Source organism: Martes martes (genome assembly GCF_963455335.1).
Source record: "Martes martes genome assembly, chromosome: 14".
NCBI lineage: Eukaryota > Metazoa > Chordata > Mammalia > Carnivora > Mustelidae > Martes > Martes martes.
The window spans coordinates 14,524,016-14,539,725 of NC_137902.1; the positions used below are offsets into that span (position 1 = coordinate 14,524,016).

General features: G+C 40.7%; 1 protein-coding gene across 1 annotated transcript in view; it reads right to left on the reverse strand.

Annotated features, from left to right (window-relative positions):
* ATRNL1 (attractin like 1) overlaps positions 1 to 15,710 on the reverse strand; it is a gene marked incomplete at its 5' end in the record, with an annotated part of 807,401 nt that overhangs the window by 73,249 nt on the left and 718,442 nt on the right. The gene's annotated exons all lie outside the window — the stretch shown is intronic.

Sequence of the window (15,710 nt, forward strand, 5' to 3'; positions counted from 1 at the left end):
TTAGAATTTGCAGTAGCCGGCTCTATGCAGAAACGGCTTCCACACTCTGCATTGTGAAATAAAACCATCCTAAATTCAAACCTTGCTATAGTTAATTGGTGTGTCATATCTCCCATCCTTGAAAATAGGCCAGGATTCTGTTTATAAGTGCTTCATAGCATGGATTATCAAAAGAAATATTGGGCCAGATATAAAGAGCAATGAGGTAAAATACAGCTTCAAATCTGTTTTGGAATGATGATGGCTAAAACAGCCCTGCGAAGGTACGGTCCAGATGGAAAGTGCTATTTTCTTTCGCTTGTTTATGACGACCGGTTCCCTCTTTGCTCGGCTCTAGAATTGCAGCTATCAGAGCCCGTATCTGAGAGCACATTGTTTTTCCTGGAATTATATTTACAGCATCAACTACCAGGTTCCTTCCTATGAACAGAGTGGACACGAAGCTACTGAAAAATGTCATTCTCCACATTGACCGCAAATGCCCCACCACAGGCTGAACGAAGAGTACGGTAAGAACGTGTGTCCAGCCGAAGGATGCAAGCTATTTCTGAACCATGCTGAGATCCCTTACCCCAGCAGAAGGCCTAGCCTTACTCAGAACGTTCATCTGCGGCACCATAGTCCCCTCTAGACCCAAGTCCCAGAAGATTCCTCCTGCTCTCTCCTCTCCAGAGGTTAAATACCAAACTGATTCCTATCACCACTGATTAGTTGTTATTCAAAACAAAACAAACAAAAACACACAAGAAACAACTTCAGCGGCACTTAGATGGCTCCACTGGTTAAACATCTGATACTTGATTTTGGCTCAGGTCATGATCTCAGGGTCATGAGATTGAGCCCCACGTGTGGCTTCATGCTCAGCAGGGAGTCTGCTTGGGATTCTCTCTCTTCCTTTCCTTCTGCCCCTCTCCTCTCTCTGTGCATGCTCTCTCAAATAAATAAATCTTTTTTAAAAAATGCACAAAAAAACAAAAAAGGCCCAATTTTATATAAGTGGAATCATGCTATTAACAAGTCCTCTTTCGTGGCTGGCTCCTTTTGTTCAGCCCCACTTAAGTGAGGTTCACCTGCAATGCTATGCATGCTATGTAGAGATGGTGCTCGCCATTGTTGCGTACTAGTCCTGTGTATGGATATGCTACACTGTATCCACTCTACTGATGATGGGCTTTGGCTTGTTCTCAGTGCTTAGCTACTATAATTACGCTGTTATGAACATTCCTATTTATGTCCTTTGTTATACCCATTTCTGTTGGGTTTAGACTTTAAAATATCATTGCCCTGCTGAGTCCTAACAGCTAAAACTCACTCAGCCATGTGCATGAGACCTTTGTTTCTCTAGAAGAGAAGAGAGTCTTGCTTAAGAGTGGGTCTGAGATGGAATGAAAAGTGCAGAAAGAAATGGTGTCTACTTTTCCTCTAGGGCTTGTGGGCTGGATGTGAGTCCCCAGTACAGAAGGGGTAAAGCAGTGCTTGTATGTTTCAGTGGGCCCAAAGAGAGGTGTCCAGGCACCAGAGGGTACATTCCCACCACGTGCATAAAGTGAGCTCAGGTTTTTTGCCTTAGAAGATAGGAGTTCGGGATTATCAAGAGACTATAGCTTTGGAAGCTACTGGCATCTTTCCTTGATAGGCTATGGCACTGGAAGGCATCTGAAGACTTCACGGGCAGAGGACAGGAACAAGGGACGTCAGAGGATTCAAAACAGCACTGAAGTCACACTAACCATAGTTCATTCTTCTGGGGACTTCCAGCTATAACTAGCAGCCCACTGGGAGGCAGGAACTAATGGCTCTCTATCTGGCAAGGGTTGAAGTATTTGTAGACATCTGGTTAATTATAAAGCCAGCCAACACTCAGAGTGGTTAGTGCTATTAGCAGTACGATGAGCAAACACCCAAGGGCCAGTGGGAAATAAATGCTATTCCATTCCCCATTTTACTTCTCACTCCAACTCTGACACCTTCCTCCCCAAAATTTTCTCTCTACTCCTCTGTGAACCGGCAAACGGTTTTAACACTGCCTAAGAGGATCCTGGAAGGCTTCACAGAGGAGGTGACAATACTGTGTGGCCCTGGAGAGCGACGGGATTTTTCCAGGTGACAAAATGCCTTATTGGCTGAAGGTATATCACGGGCGAAGGCATAGAAGTCTGAACATACTGGGTGCCTGCCAGAAACCAAGAAAGTTGAATGTGGATGTCACAGCCTGGGTGGTGTTTTTAAGGCCACAGGTTTAGTCAGTTTGTCAGCATTGCCTGAGCAGCCCTGAAAGGGGAGAAGCTGATGGCTAGTTCCATCCGCATGCTCACATTCACTACTGGATGAACAGACTTGTCTGGGCACATGTAGGCATTCTGATGCATGTGCGTCTTTGCTCTGCTCTGTGTTCATTCAAGGCCTCTGGTGGCTCACCTTCCCCCACCCCTTAAATCCCTTCCCTAGGGACAAAATCTGCTTGTGCATGCCGGGCGCTGAGCCTGCAGCACCTCCCAGTCACTGTTTGTGCCCGGGGCCTCGGCTGTGCTGGTCTCAGTCTGGTGGGGCTGGAGACGGTGTGGCAGAGGGAAGCGGGAAGCAGGGAGGCCACGTGGAGGCCGTGGAGCCACTGCTGCGCATCTTGCAATGCTGGCAAAAGGCCATGGGATTTGAAGCACACAGACCCGGGGGGGAGGTAGCATGCATTTGAGGCCAAAATACTCAAATTGTGTAAGCATCAGTCCCCACATTTATACTGACCTAGAGAGAGTGAAAGCACAGTTGGGTACCTGGCTTTGTCAACTACAGAAGCAGCTCAGAAATCTGGGGTGAGATCAAGACTGCTGTTTGACTACACACAGAGGTTGATGGGGGGTGAGAAGGACTTGAATGCTTGGGTTCGGCACACAGAGAGAATGCAGGAAAGAGTGATCTGGGGAGAAAGCTACTGAGTTAAAGTATGGCCTCGGGGCACTGGAGTCCTGGGTGCCAGGAGCCAGGCAGAGGCAAGGCTGTCCCCAGAGTGCTAAGAATGGCTGTGCCAGCCGTCCATGTACAAGAATGCGCTGGGTGCCAATCTGTGAACTCTGGAGTGGCTCAGGGGCAGTACGTGAGCCAGTGGCGGCCCCGGCAAGAACAACGCTCCCATCCACCGTGGAGAAGTGAGGAGGGTGGGCCGGAGGGAGTGCTTGGAGATGGGAGAGCCCAAGCATCACCCCAGCCAGGCATCGGCCTCAGTGCAAAACTCAAAACTCAGAAAGCCGCAGGAGAGGGAGCCCATGGGCCCTGAAAAGACAGGTCAGGCCCTGTGGACACAGGCCTCGTGCAGTCCCACAGACACATGGGTAGGGCTTAGTTAGGCTAGGGAGAGGGACACAGATGGCCGAGGGGTTTTACCACTTGAATCACAGGCTTCTGGGTCCTTCCAGGCGCGTGGCCATTTTCACTACAACAGGTCTTCTTGAGCAAGAGCCCGAGATTCCTTGTGTTTCTCCCCAGACCACCTATTCCCATGGCCAGGCTCAGCTGAAGCTGGTGTCTCTGATCCCTGGGTCCTTCCAAAAGGGAGCTTTTCAGTGTGGGCTACACATCTACTTCCTGGGCTGCCAGAGGCAGCCAGTCTGGGTCAAGTACTCTACTTGAGGGCCTGAGCAAAAAGACTATCCTGGAATAATTTTGGATCCTGGTCCAGCATGTAAGCTGCCTCCCGTCCAAGGCAGGCACTGCCTCAGTTCCAGACACTTGTTGGCAGCGTCTCAGCTGTGTTGACTTCTACCATCTGGCGAATGTTGATTTCTGGATTCTGAAAATGTTCCTGGCTCCTGAAATCAGCTTTTATTGCTCCACCGTGACCTCAGGCTCCTCCACACTAGTCTTTCAACTAGTTGCCGTCCATCACCCGCAGCCTCTGCTTGGCTCCCCAGCCTGCGGGTGCCCGTCAGTGAGCGCAGTCTCAGTTCCAGGTTGAAGTTGAAGTTGCTCTGCTTGCAGCCACTCGAACCACAACTGGGCCACAATCTCTAGTCTCCCTCTTAAAAAACAACAACAACAACAAAAAACAAAAACAAAAAACCCTCATGGTGACAATTTTTTTATTTGGAATTTATCTACTGTCTATTTCCAGAAAAGGATTTAAAGTAGCTAAGTAACTATTATTTTTATGTTCAGTTCTAGTCATCACAGTCAGGGTCCGGTTAACCTGTTCTCCATTCCTCTCAAACTCCTTCATTTCTTTCCTCTCAGTTCTCTTTACCCTATTAGATAGCCTCACAGAGTTCACACCCACTTTTTTCCTCTTTTTTTTTTTTTTTTTAAGATTTTATTTATTTATTTATTTGACAGAGAGAGTCACAGTGAGAGAGGGAACACAAGTAGGGGAAGTGGGAGAGGGAGAAGCAGACTTCCCGCTGAGCAGGGAGCCCGATACAGGGCTCAATCCCAGGACCCTGGGATCATGACCTGAGCCAAAGGCAGACGCTTAACCGCTGAGCCACCCAGGCGCCCCCACACCCACTTTTTTGTTGGAAGAAATCTTCCCTCTGTCTGCATGTTCTGCAGAAGGCCCTTCCAGCACCGTGGCTGCACAGGGTTATTCTAGGAGCATTGACTTGGCAGCTGGACAGTCTGGGTTCAAATCCTGACTCTGTGTGATCTTGTGTGAGGTGCTTTACCTTATCTTCCCCATCCATAAATGTCAGCAGCAGTGAGTGTGGGGCTTATTCCATGGGGCTGCTGTAATGTTTCAGTGAGCATGCGAATGCATGTCCATAAGCCTTTTTAATAATATCCGGCACAGAATATGTGACATATATATGATAGCCAGTATAATTTTTCTCTTCCTTGTATTATTTTTATGCCTAAAACTTCACGTTTTCATGTTCTTTCATTCTTATGACTGGAATCTCCCAATCCTCAATCAAACAATTAACATTTGAGGAGTTAGAAGGGAAATTTTTTTACATGTACAGGCCTTGTTGCTGCTAAGCCAAGGAACTACCTGCACTGCTCATGTAGACCTAGTACTAAGGGCATCACTATTAAGTGGGATGGGTATTAACAGAACACACACAGTATGCATCAGAGAGTGGAGAATCTAAAAACTACAGAGTCATAGCTTAATGTTGAATAGGACCCTCTTATTCTCAGTATAAATGAAGCACTTCTCCAGGTCCCTCTTGGACAGAGAAAAAGCAAAAGAGAAGGCTGGTAGGGTACATGTTCCCTGCCCTGGATGAATGTGGTCCCAGTATCTAATTATCTGATACTCTGCAAGTTTAGACCACTTTGGCAGGTTCAAAGCATTTGGCTAACATGAGTGTGTGTGTGTGTGTGTGTGTGTGTGTGTGTGTACATGCAGGCAGGTGTGTATAGGTATACTGAGGTTTCTCATCAGTTCTATATATCAATTTCTTTCATATAATTATTGTTTCTATAGTTGTCTATTTCTTGGGAGAAGAGTCTTATAATGGCACTCCCTCCTGCCTAACCCATGGCAATAAATATGTTGTGTTTCTCTTTGCGAAGAGCATTAGGCTGGTTAGAATGAAGCTCTGTGTCCATGGTGTATGGCTAGTCTGGTGAGGCTGACTAACACCATCTGAAGTAGATTTAGCCAGAATGACGTCCTGTGGAGTAGAGGCTCCCCATGTTTCTGCACATCTGACTGCATGTAAATGATTAAAATGATTTTCAGACTAAGTCCACAGAGCCCTAAAGAGGTTTGCCAAGAGGGCAGTGAGTAGGAGCGGAACAGCGGGTTCCTTGGCCTGTTCCATTTCTACCAGAGCTGCTCTACTTTTATTCATTAGTGTTCCTTCAAAGATTTCACCTGGAGAAAGGATATTGTGGCACCATTTGATTCCTCTCTGTCTCCCACAGTAGATTGTAAGTATCGAAAGGCTGGGAATTAGTGTTCGTTTACTTACTAGGTACTGTATACTTAGTACCTAATACAGTGCTTGGGATTTTTCCTATACTCAGTAAATACTTTTGAGTAAATGAATAAAAGGGTGAAACCTACTTGCCAAAGAAAAAATATTGCCAAGTCCCTAAGCGGCTGAACTAACATAGCATTTGTACGGATATGTGGTTGGCTGGAATATATAAAGTTAACTGTGTACATTTTGTTTACTATTTATATTTAGCAGAATTTAAACATACTCAAGCAATGCTTTTATTTTAAAGTCTAAATAAAATAATTTCATCCAGTTATTATCATAAAGGAAATATTCAAACACCAGTGTACCTTGCTGTCTTGTCACTAACCTAATCCTGATAAAAGCGTTCACATGAATAGGGACTATTTGGTTCGGCCCAACCTGCACTCCCATATTCTGAAGGAAGAGCTCAGGGGAGGTTTCAATAACTCTCTCACAGACATTGTTGATTTGAACAAGCGTACAGTCTTCCCACTGTGATTTTCAGGACAGTTTCTAGGGTCTTACCAGACTCAGGGATGTCTACGTTTATACAGGCAGCTTCATTTCTAGCCATGTGTATTGGCTACAGATCTTTTTTGCAGGCTGCATTCTGAAAAGAAGTGATCTCTTTATTCATATTAATAGCAACTAAAATGACTACCACTCTGGCTAAAGTGAAGTACAATGCAAGCAACATTCTAGCTTTAATCAGATAGATGCCTTCTTCTCAATTCTGTTCTCATGCTTCTAAGAAAGCTGGAAAAGTATTCTATGGTAATAGCAGCTCAAAGCAACTCTATTACAATACACCAGTTACTCATTTTAGTTTGCAATTGCTTATAAAGCACAAAAGTTGTATGGTTCTTGGCTTCGATCCATAAGGCAGAAAATTTACAGTGCTGTGCTTCTAATTGTCTACTATTCCTTTTAAAGGGAATATCATTCTAGATAAATTGTGTAGCTGAAATGCTAAGAATGTTTTAAACAGAAAAAATGTTTCCTCTCCCGGAACTGTCAGAACAGTTCTCTAATTAAAACATGGTAGGCTTATAGCTAAGAGAATATTCAGAGAGCAAGAGGTTAGAATTCACTTTACTAATCACTTAAAAACACAAATTACAAAAAAATGCTTTAAAATTATTTTTAATATATACCATCTTCACAATTAATTAACTATGCTTATCACTGTCAAATCTCTGTAATTAAACAGCAATCATTCATTCATACAGTCTTAATTGAGCACAGGTTGAATTCTATCTCTAAATGAGTAAGTTTACATACTAATCCCCTGACCCTCCCCCATTCTGGAGATTCATCTGAAAGAGACTCAAAATATGAAACATGATTACAAATCAAGAAAAAAATGGAAAAGAGGGGAAGATGGTAGAGTAGGAGGACCCTAGTCTCACCTCATACCATGGACACAAGGTAACACTCACATCATTATAAATAACCCAGAAAATAACCCAACGACTGGCAGAATAAGCTCCACTACTAAATGTACAGAAGAGGCCACACTGAAGAGGGTAGGAAGGGTGGAGACATGGTTGGGAACCAAAGGGACTCATAGGACTACCTACAGTGGGGAGAGACACTGCAAGCATGGAGAGGGGAGAGAAAGAGACCTCCACACCTGGAACCCCCACAGGGAAGATGAAGCCCCATAACAAGTGTCTTTGAAAAAGCAGAAGGGCCTAATTTCATGAGTTCTTACAACCAGTAGTACTCAAAACCTGTAATTTTAAAAAATCAGCAGGCAGGACTCTGGGAGAACTGGGAGGGTGTGAGGAACCTGAGTCTCCATCTCTAGACAGCATAACAAACAGTCCCCAAAGATATAGCATAGAAGCAGCAGTGTGAAAGGTACTTAGGGAATAAGGAAGGACAGTTATTTATTAGAGGGACAGAAATTGCTGGGGAACTCCTCCAGGAACAAAGGAACTAGAAGGCACCATTTCTGTCCCCTGCCCCACAACAGAAACACAGCCACCTGTAAGACTCATAACCTAACTTGCTAGCACTACCGCTCTGCTCCCTGTGCTGTGTTTCCACCAATTCATCCAGACAGCTTGCCTCAGTTTGGGTGCAGCAGGGCCCCTCCCACAGAGGACTGGGACACACAATGCTTGCTAACACTGCTTCCCTGCTGCATCATGCCTTCTGCTGTGTTTCATGGATCCACCTTCTCTAATACTCTCTTGTCTAGAGCCTAAACAGGGCAGCTGGTCAGTGTACAAGCAGCCCCTCCAGTGGCCAGCACCACTCTAAACTGACTCCTATGCTGGAGAGAGGGAAAGATAACCACACATACCAGTCAGACAGAGTTCCCAGCAGTGGGCGAGAGGAGACAAGTAGTCTGATTGTAGGCCTTGCCCACCAACAAAAGCTCCTCAGGGGATAACACAGGGAAAGCACCCTGAAGTCTGGTGCTACTGCATCTCTTACAAACACCTGGTCTGACTCAACTGAAGCCTGAGGCATCCCCTAGACTGGCCCACTAACATCACAGTAATGAACACTGCCTACAACAAGAAAAGAGAATCACTGTAGACAAATGGACTGAAGGAAAAAGTGGCTCACCAGGTTCTGCTGAACAGGGAACACTGTACAGCAGGGCACCCCAGGACCTCTTCTTCATAAGGACATTATTTTCAAGTGCAGGAGTTGTAGCTATCTTTCCTAACACAGAGATAGACACAGAGAGTTAGATGAAATGAGGAGACAGAGGAATACATCCCAAAGGAAAGAACAGAACAAAATCACAGCAAGAGACCTAAATGAAACAGACTTAAGTAAAATATGCCTGATAGAGAATCCAAAGTAATGGTCATAAAGATACTCAATGGATTTGAGAAAAGAGTGGAGGACATCAGCAAGACCCTTAACAATGATATAAAAAAAAAAAAAAATCAAAGATGAAGAACAAAGGGGAGCCTGGGTGGCTCAGTGGGTTAAGCCTCTGCCTTTGGCTTGGGTCATGATCCCAGGGCCCTGGGATCGAACCCCACATCAGGCTCTTTGCTCAGGAGGGAGTCTGCTTCCCCCCCTCTCTCTGCCTGCCTCTCTGCCTGCCTCTCTGCCGACTTATGATCTCTCTCTCTGTCAAATAAATAAATAAAATCTTTAAAAAAGATGAACACAATAAATGAAATTGAAAATATAGTAGCTGGAATAAATACTAGTTTAGATGAAAGAGAAGAACAAATTAATGACCTGGAGGGCAGAATAGTGGAAAGTAATAAAGCTGAGCAGGTGAGAGAAAAAAAGGATGCAAAATGAGAACAGACTTAGGGAACTCAGCAACTCTATCAAGTGTAATAACATTCGTATTATAGGGATCCCAGAAGGAAAAGAAGAAGAAAAGGGGGCAAAAAATTATTTGAAGAAATGATAGCTGAAAATTTCCCAAATCTGGGAAAAGCAGACACCCAGATCCAGGAGGTACAGAGATCCACCAACGAAATCAGCCCACGGAAGTCCACACCCAAGACATAAAGTAATTAAGATGGCAAAAAGTAGTGATAGAGAATTTTAAAAGCAGCTAGAAAAAAGAAAGCAGTTATATACCAGGGAAACCCCACAAGGCCATCAGCTAACTTCTTAGCAGAAACTTTGCTGGCCAGAAGGGAGTACTGTGATATATTCAAAGGGCTGAAAGGAAAAAATCTGCAGCCAGGAATACTCTGTCCAGCAAGATTATCATTCAGAATAGAAGGAGAGATAGAGTTTCCCAGACAAACAAAAGTTAAAGGAATTCATGATCACTAAACCAGCCCTACAAGAAATATTAAAGGGTACTCTTTGAGTGGAATGAGAGTATGCAAGAGTAAGGAAAACTGGAAGCACAAGAGCATAAAAATAATTATATCTGTCGAAATCAGTCAAGAGACTACAAAATAAAAGGATGTAAAGTATGACACCATATACCTAAAACATGAGGTGGAGAGGAGTAAATAATGGGCTCAAACTAAAGCAACCATCAACTTAATATACACTACTATATATGGAAGTTGTTATATATAAACTGAAGAGTAACCACCCGTAATAGATACGCAAAAAATAAACAGAAAGAAATCCAAGTACATTACTAAGGAAAGCCAACTAATCATAAGAAAAGAGAGCAAGAGAAGAAAGGAATGGTGAAAAACTACAAAAACAACCATAAAATAAGTAACAAAATGGCAATAAATACATATCTATCAATAATTACTTTGAATGTAAATGGACTAAATGCTCCAATCAAAAGAAACAGGGTGACTGAATGGATAAAAAGTAAGATCCAGCTATAGGCTTTCTACAAAAGACTCATTTCAGACCTAAAGACACATGCAGATTGAAAGTGAGGGAATGAAGGAGCATTTATCACGCAAATGGATGTAAAAAGAAAGCTGGGGTAGCAATACTTATAGTGGATAAAATAGACTTTAAAACAAAGACTATAGAGAGAAACAAAGAAGGACACTGAGCACTAAAATACTTAATGCAGTTAATAATAAACACAAAGGAAACAATTAATAGTAATACAATAATAGTAGGGGACTTTGACATCATACTTACATCAATGGACGGATCATCCAAACAGAAAATCAAAAAGGGAACAGTGGCTTTGAATGCTCATTGGGCCAGATGTATTTAACAGATATATTCAGAACATTCTATCCTAAAATAGCAGAATACACATTCTTTTCAAGTACAAATGGAACATTCTCCAGAATAGATCACATATTAGGCCACAGAGCAAATCTTAAATTCAAAAAGATCAAAGTCATACCATGCATCTTTTCTGGGCATGATACTATGAAACTAGAAATCAACCACAAGAAAAAATCTGGAACGAGCACAAATACATGGAGGATAAATAATATGCTGCTAAACAATGAATGGGCCAACCGTGAAATCAAAGAGGAAAAAAAAAATACTTGGAGACAAATGAAAATGAAGACACAGTGGTCCAAAATCTTTGGGATACAGCAAATACTGTTCTAAGAGGGAAGTTTAGAGCAATATGTCCTACCTAAAGAAGAAGAAGAAGAAAAAACAACCCTAAAATAAACAACCTAACCTTACCTCTAAAGGCGCTAGAAAACGAAGAACAAATAAAACCCAAAACCAATAGAAGGAAATAAATAATAAAGATTAGAGCAGAAATAAATGAAATAGAAGCCAAAAAAACAATAGAGCAGATCAATGAAACCAGGACCTGGTTCTTTGAAAAGGTCAACAAAATTGATAAACCTTTAGCCAGACCCCTCAAAAAAGAGAGGACCCAAATAAATCAGAAATGAAATAAGAGAAGTAACAACTGATACTATAGAAATACAAAGGATTAGAAGAGAATGTTATGAAAAATCATATGCCAACAAGTTGGACAACCTGGAAGAAAGAAACATGTAGAAACATATACCTCACAAAACTGAATCAGGAAGAAATAGAAAATTTGAACAGACCAATTACCAACAATAAAATTGAATCAGGGGGAAAACAAACAAACAAACACCCAAACCTCCTAAAAAAACAGAAGTCCAGGATCAGATGGCTTCACAGGTGAAGTCTACCAAATATTTAAAGAAGTTAATACCCATTCTTCTCAAACCATTCCAAAAATTAGAAGAGGAAGAAAAACTTCCAAATTCATTGTATGAAGCATGCATTACCCTGATACCAAAACTAGATAAAGGCACTACAAGCAAAGAAAACTACAGACCAATAGCTCTGATGACCATAGACACAAAAATCCTCAGCAAAATATTAGAAAACAGAATCCAACAACACGTTAAAAAAAAAAATCATTCACCATGATCAATTGAGACCTATTCCTGGGATGCAAGGGTGGTTCAATTTGCAAATCAATCAATGTGATACATCACATCCATGAGAGAAAGGATAAAAAAAACATATGGTCATTTCAATGGGTGCAGAAAAAGCATTTGACAAAGTACAGCATCCATTCATGATACAGCCCTCAACAACTCAACAAAGTAGATTCAGAGGGAACATAGCTCAACATAATACAGGCTATATATGAAGAACTTAGAGCTAACATCATACTCAATGGAGCAAAACTGAGACCTTACCCCCTATGATCAGGAATAAAACAAGGATGTCCACTCTCACCACATTTATACAACAAAATACTGCAAATCCTAGCCACAGCAATCAGACAGGTAAAAGGTATAAAAGACAACCAAATTGGTAAGGAGGAAGTAAAACTTTCACTATTTGCAGATGACATGATACTCTATAGAAAACCCTGAAGACTCCACCAAGAAACTACTAGAACTGATAAATGAATTCAGTAAAGTCACAGGATACAAAATCAATGTACAGAAAACCATTGCATTTCTATACACTAATAATGAAGCCACAGAAAGAGAAATTAAGAAAGCAATCCCATCTATAATTGCACCAAAAAAAAAAATAAAATACCTAGGAATAAACTTAAGGAAGTGAAAGACCTGTACTATAAAGATATAAAGCATTGATGAAAGAAATCGGAAGTGAAACAAATGGGAAGATATTCCATGCTCATAGATTGGAAGAACAAATATTGTTTAAATGTCCATACTGGCTAAAGCAATCTGTAGATTTAACACAATCCCTTTCAAAATACCAACAGTGTTTTCCACGGAACTAGAACAAATGATCCTGAAGTTTGTATGGAACCGAAAAAGAAAAACAAAGCTGGAGATACCACAACTCCAGATTTAAAATTATACTACAAACTGTTGTAATCAAAACAGTATGGCACTGGCACAAAAATAAACACATAGATAAAAAGAACAAGACAGAAAGTCCAGAAACAAATCTATGATTACATGCTCAATTAATCTTCCATAAGAGAGGCAAAAATATGCAGGGGGAAAAAGTCAAGTTTCTTCAACAAATGGTGTTGGGAAAACTGGACAGCAACATGCACAAGAATGAAACTGGACCACTTTCTTAGCCCATACACAAAAATAAACCAAAACAGATTAAAGACCTACATGTGAGGTCTGAAACCATAAAAATCCTAGAAGAGAACACAGGGAGTAATTTCTCTGACATTGCAGCAATACTTTTCTAGGTATGTCTCCTGAGGCAAGGAAAATAAAAATAAAAATAATCTACTGAGACTACATCAACATAAAAGCTTCTGCACAGTGAAGGAAACACTCAATAAAACTAAGACACCCAACTAAATGGGAGAAGATATTTACAAATGACATAGCCAATGAAGGATTAGTATCCAAAATATATAAAGAACTCATACAACTTAACAGCGAAAAAAACCACAAATAATCCAATTAAAAATGGGCAGAAGACATGAATTGGTATTACTCCAAAGAAACACACAGATGGCCAACAGACACATGAAGAGATGCTCAACATCACTCATCATCAACAAAATGCAAATTGAAACTACTTTGATATATCACCTCATAGGTATTGGAATTGGAATTGGTATTGGAAAAACACAAGAAACAGTAAGTGTTGGCAAGGATGTGGAGAAAAAGGGACCTGTTCATGGGAATACAAACTGGTGCAGCCACTGTGGAAAACAGTTTGGAGAATCCTCAAAAATTTAAAAATAGGACTACCATGTGTTCCAATAACTGCACTACTGGGTACTTAAATAAAGAAACAAAAAACACTAATTTGAAAGGACGAATGTTCCCTGTGTTTCTTGCAGGATTATTTACAATAGCCAAATTATGGAAGCAAACCATTTGTCTATTGATAGATAAATGGATAAAGAAAATGTGGTATATCTACAATGGAATATTATTCAGCCTTAAAAAATAATGAAATCTTGCCTTTGAACACAACAACTTAACCTAATGTTAAGTGAAATAAGTTAGTCAGAGAAAGACAAATACTATATTATTTTATCCATATGTGGAATTTAAGAAACAAAACAGAGAACAAAGGGGGAAAAAAGGCACAAACCAAGAAACAGACTCTTAACTATAGAGAACAAACTGATGTTTACAAAACAAGAAACAGACTCTGAACTATAGAGAATAAATTGATGGTTACCAAACTGAGGGGAAGTGGGTTGGAGGATTGGTGAAATAGGTGATGGCGATTAAAGAGTATTATTTATTATTGAGCAATGTATAGAATTGTTAAATCACTATATTATACACCTGAAACTAACAAAACACTGTATCTTATCTATACTGGAATTAAAATTAAAAACAATAAAACTTCAAAAAAGTGGAAAAGAGTCAGACGAGCTTCTGAAGAACAAAGAAAACATCAGTTATAAAGTTCATACATTTTATTGAGTATGTAGGTATCTTCATGTTATTAACCAAATAAATATGGGTCAAAGAATAGCAAAAATATTGGTGACATGTGAAGGAAGGAAGAGCATGTATTGTCTGTCAAGCACTGAATTAAGCATGTTATAGACATTATCTCTTTCAAGCTTTACACCATTTCTAAGAAATAGATAGTATTATCCCCATTTTATAGAATGAAAAACTAAATCTGACAAAGGCTAAATGGTTTCCCAGAATAAAACACCTAGGAAGTGGTTCACAGGCATCTGAGTACAATTCTGATGTTCTGACCATTAAACCACACAGCCCTTTCTACTTAGTTTGGGCCTATAAGTTCTGGGCTGGGTAATATGGGGACCTCACAGCTTATACTTAGATCTGTTGCATTTCACTTTGTATCCAAGATTCCCACAATCTGGTTTTCTACTTTGCCTTTCAATGTTCCTATGACTGAACATTGCAGTAAGAAGGTCCTGGTCTTTAATGGTTGGTTTTATCTAAACCCTGGACTGAGATAAACTCTCTGCAAATGAACTCAAGTCTCTTGATGACCAGATCTCAACCCATGGTGCCATATCTTTGGAATGCCAACAGCCAGTCCTCTGGCTCCCTATGAATCACTGGCCTCACTTCTGCCCAAAATCTCTTTCTTCCAGTCTTTCCCCAGCTAATTCCTGGTCACCTACTCAGGGATACTGTCACAATTTTTAATCAGGTATGTATTTGTGCAGTAATTTGTTGATGCCTATCACCCATACCAGACTGTAAGCCCCGTAAGACAGGGACCATGCCTGAACTAACACCTGGGTAAGTACTCAGTGCATATAAACAAAATAAACCACGCAAAACTCTTAGCACATAGCAGGTACTCAATACACATTAGTAATATTATTTTATAAATGACTGAACTTTACTTATATACTTGGATATTTACATCAATTCTATGTTTGTCTCAAGGACCGACATCTTGGTATAGAGGGATTTCTTTCAAAATCCCTTTCCTGACTATTTTTAGAAAAAATGGGCCTTAACTAGGTTCCTCGATTTGTCCCTCGGGATTACCTAATTCCAAAGAGTTATCTGACTCTCTAGTCCCTCTTCTTCCCCAGATTGGGTCATGGCAGTAAGTTTCAATTGTCTGAATGCTTTATTTATATAGATTACATAATTTTAAATGATTCCTTGCTTACTAAGATCTTCAGGGTAATTCTAACAGCTCAACAACTTTATTCAATTAGAAAAGAGCTCTCAAATTAACTTATGTTAAGAAATTTTCTATTAACATAAAAATCTCTTTAACGAGTTCACTCGTAGAGATGTATAATGCTGAGATGCACAAAAAATAAATGATTTATTAATTAACATAATTCAATTTTGTTACCAAGTCCTATCAATTCCTACTTTGCAGTAACTTTCAAATTTATCAGATACTCTCTTTTTCTACCACTATCTGGGCCCCCTACCTACTTGGATTACTGTAATTTTTTTCTAATTGGTCTTCAACTTTTAGTCTTAATCTTGTATAACTGAGTTTGCATAAACTGCA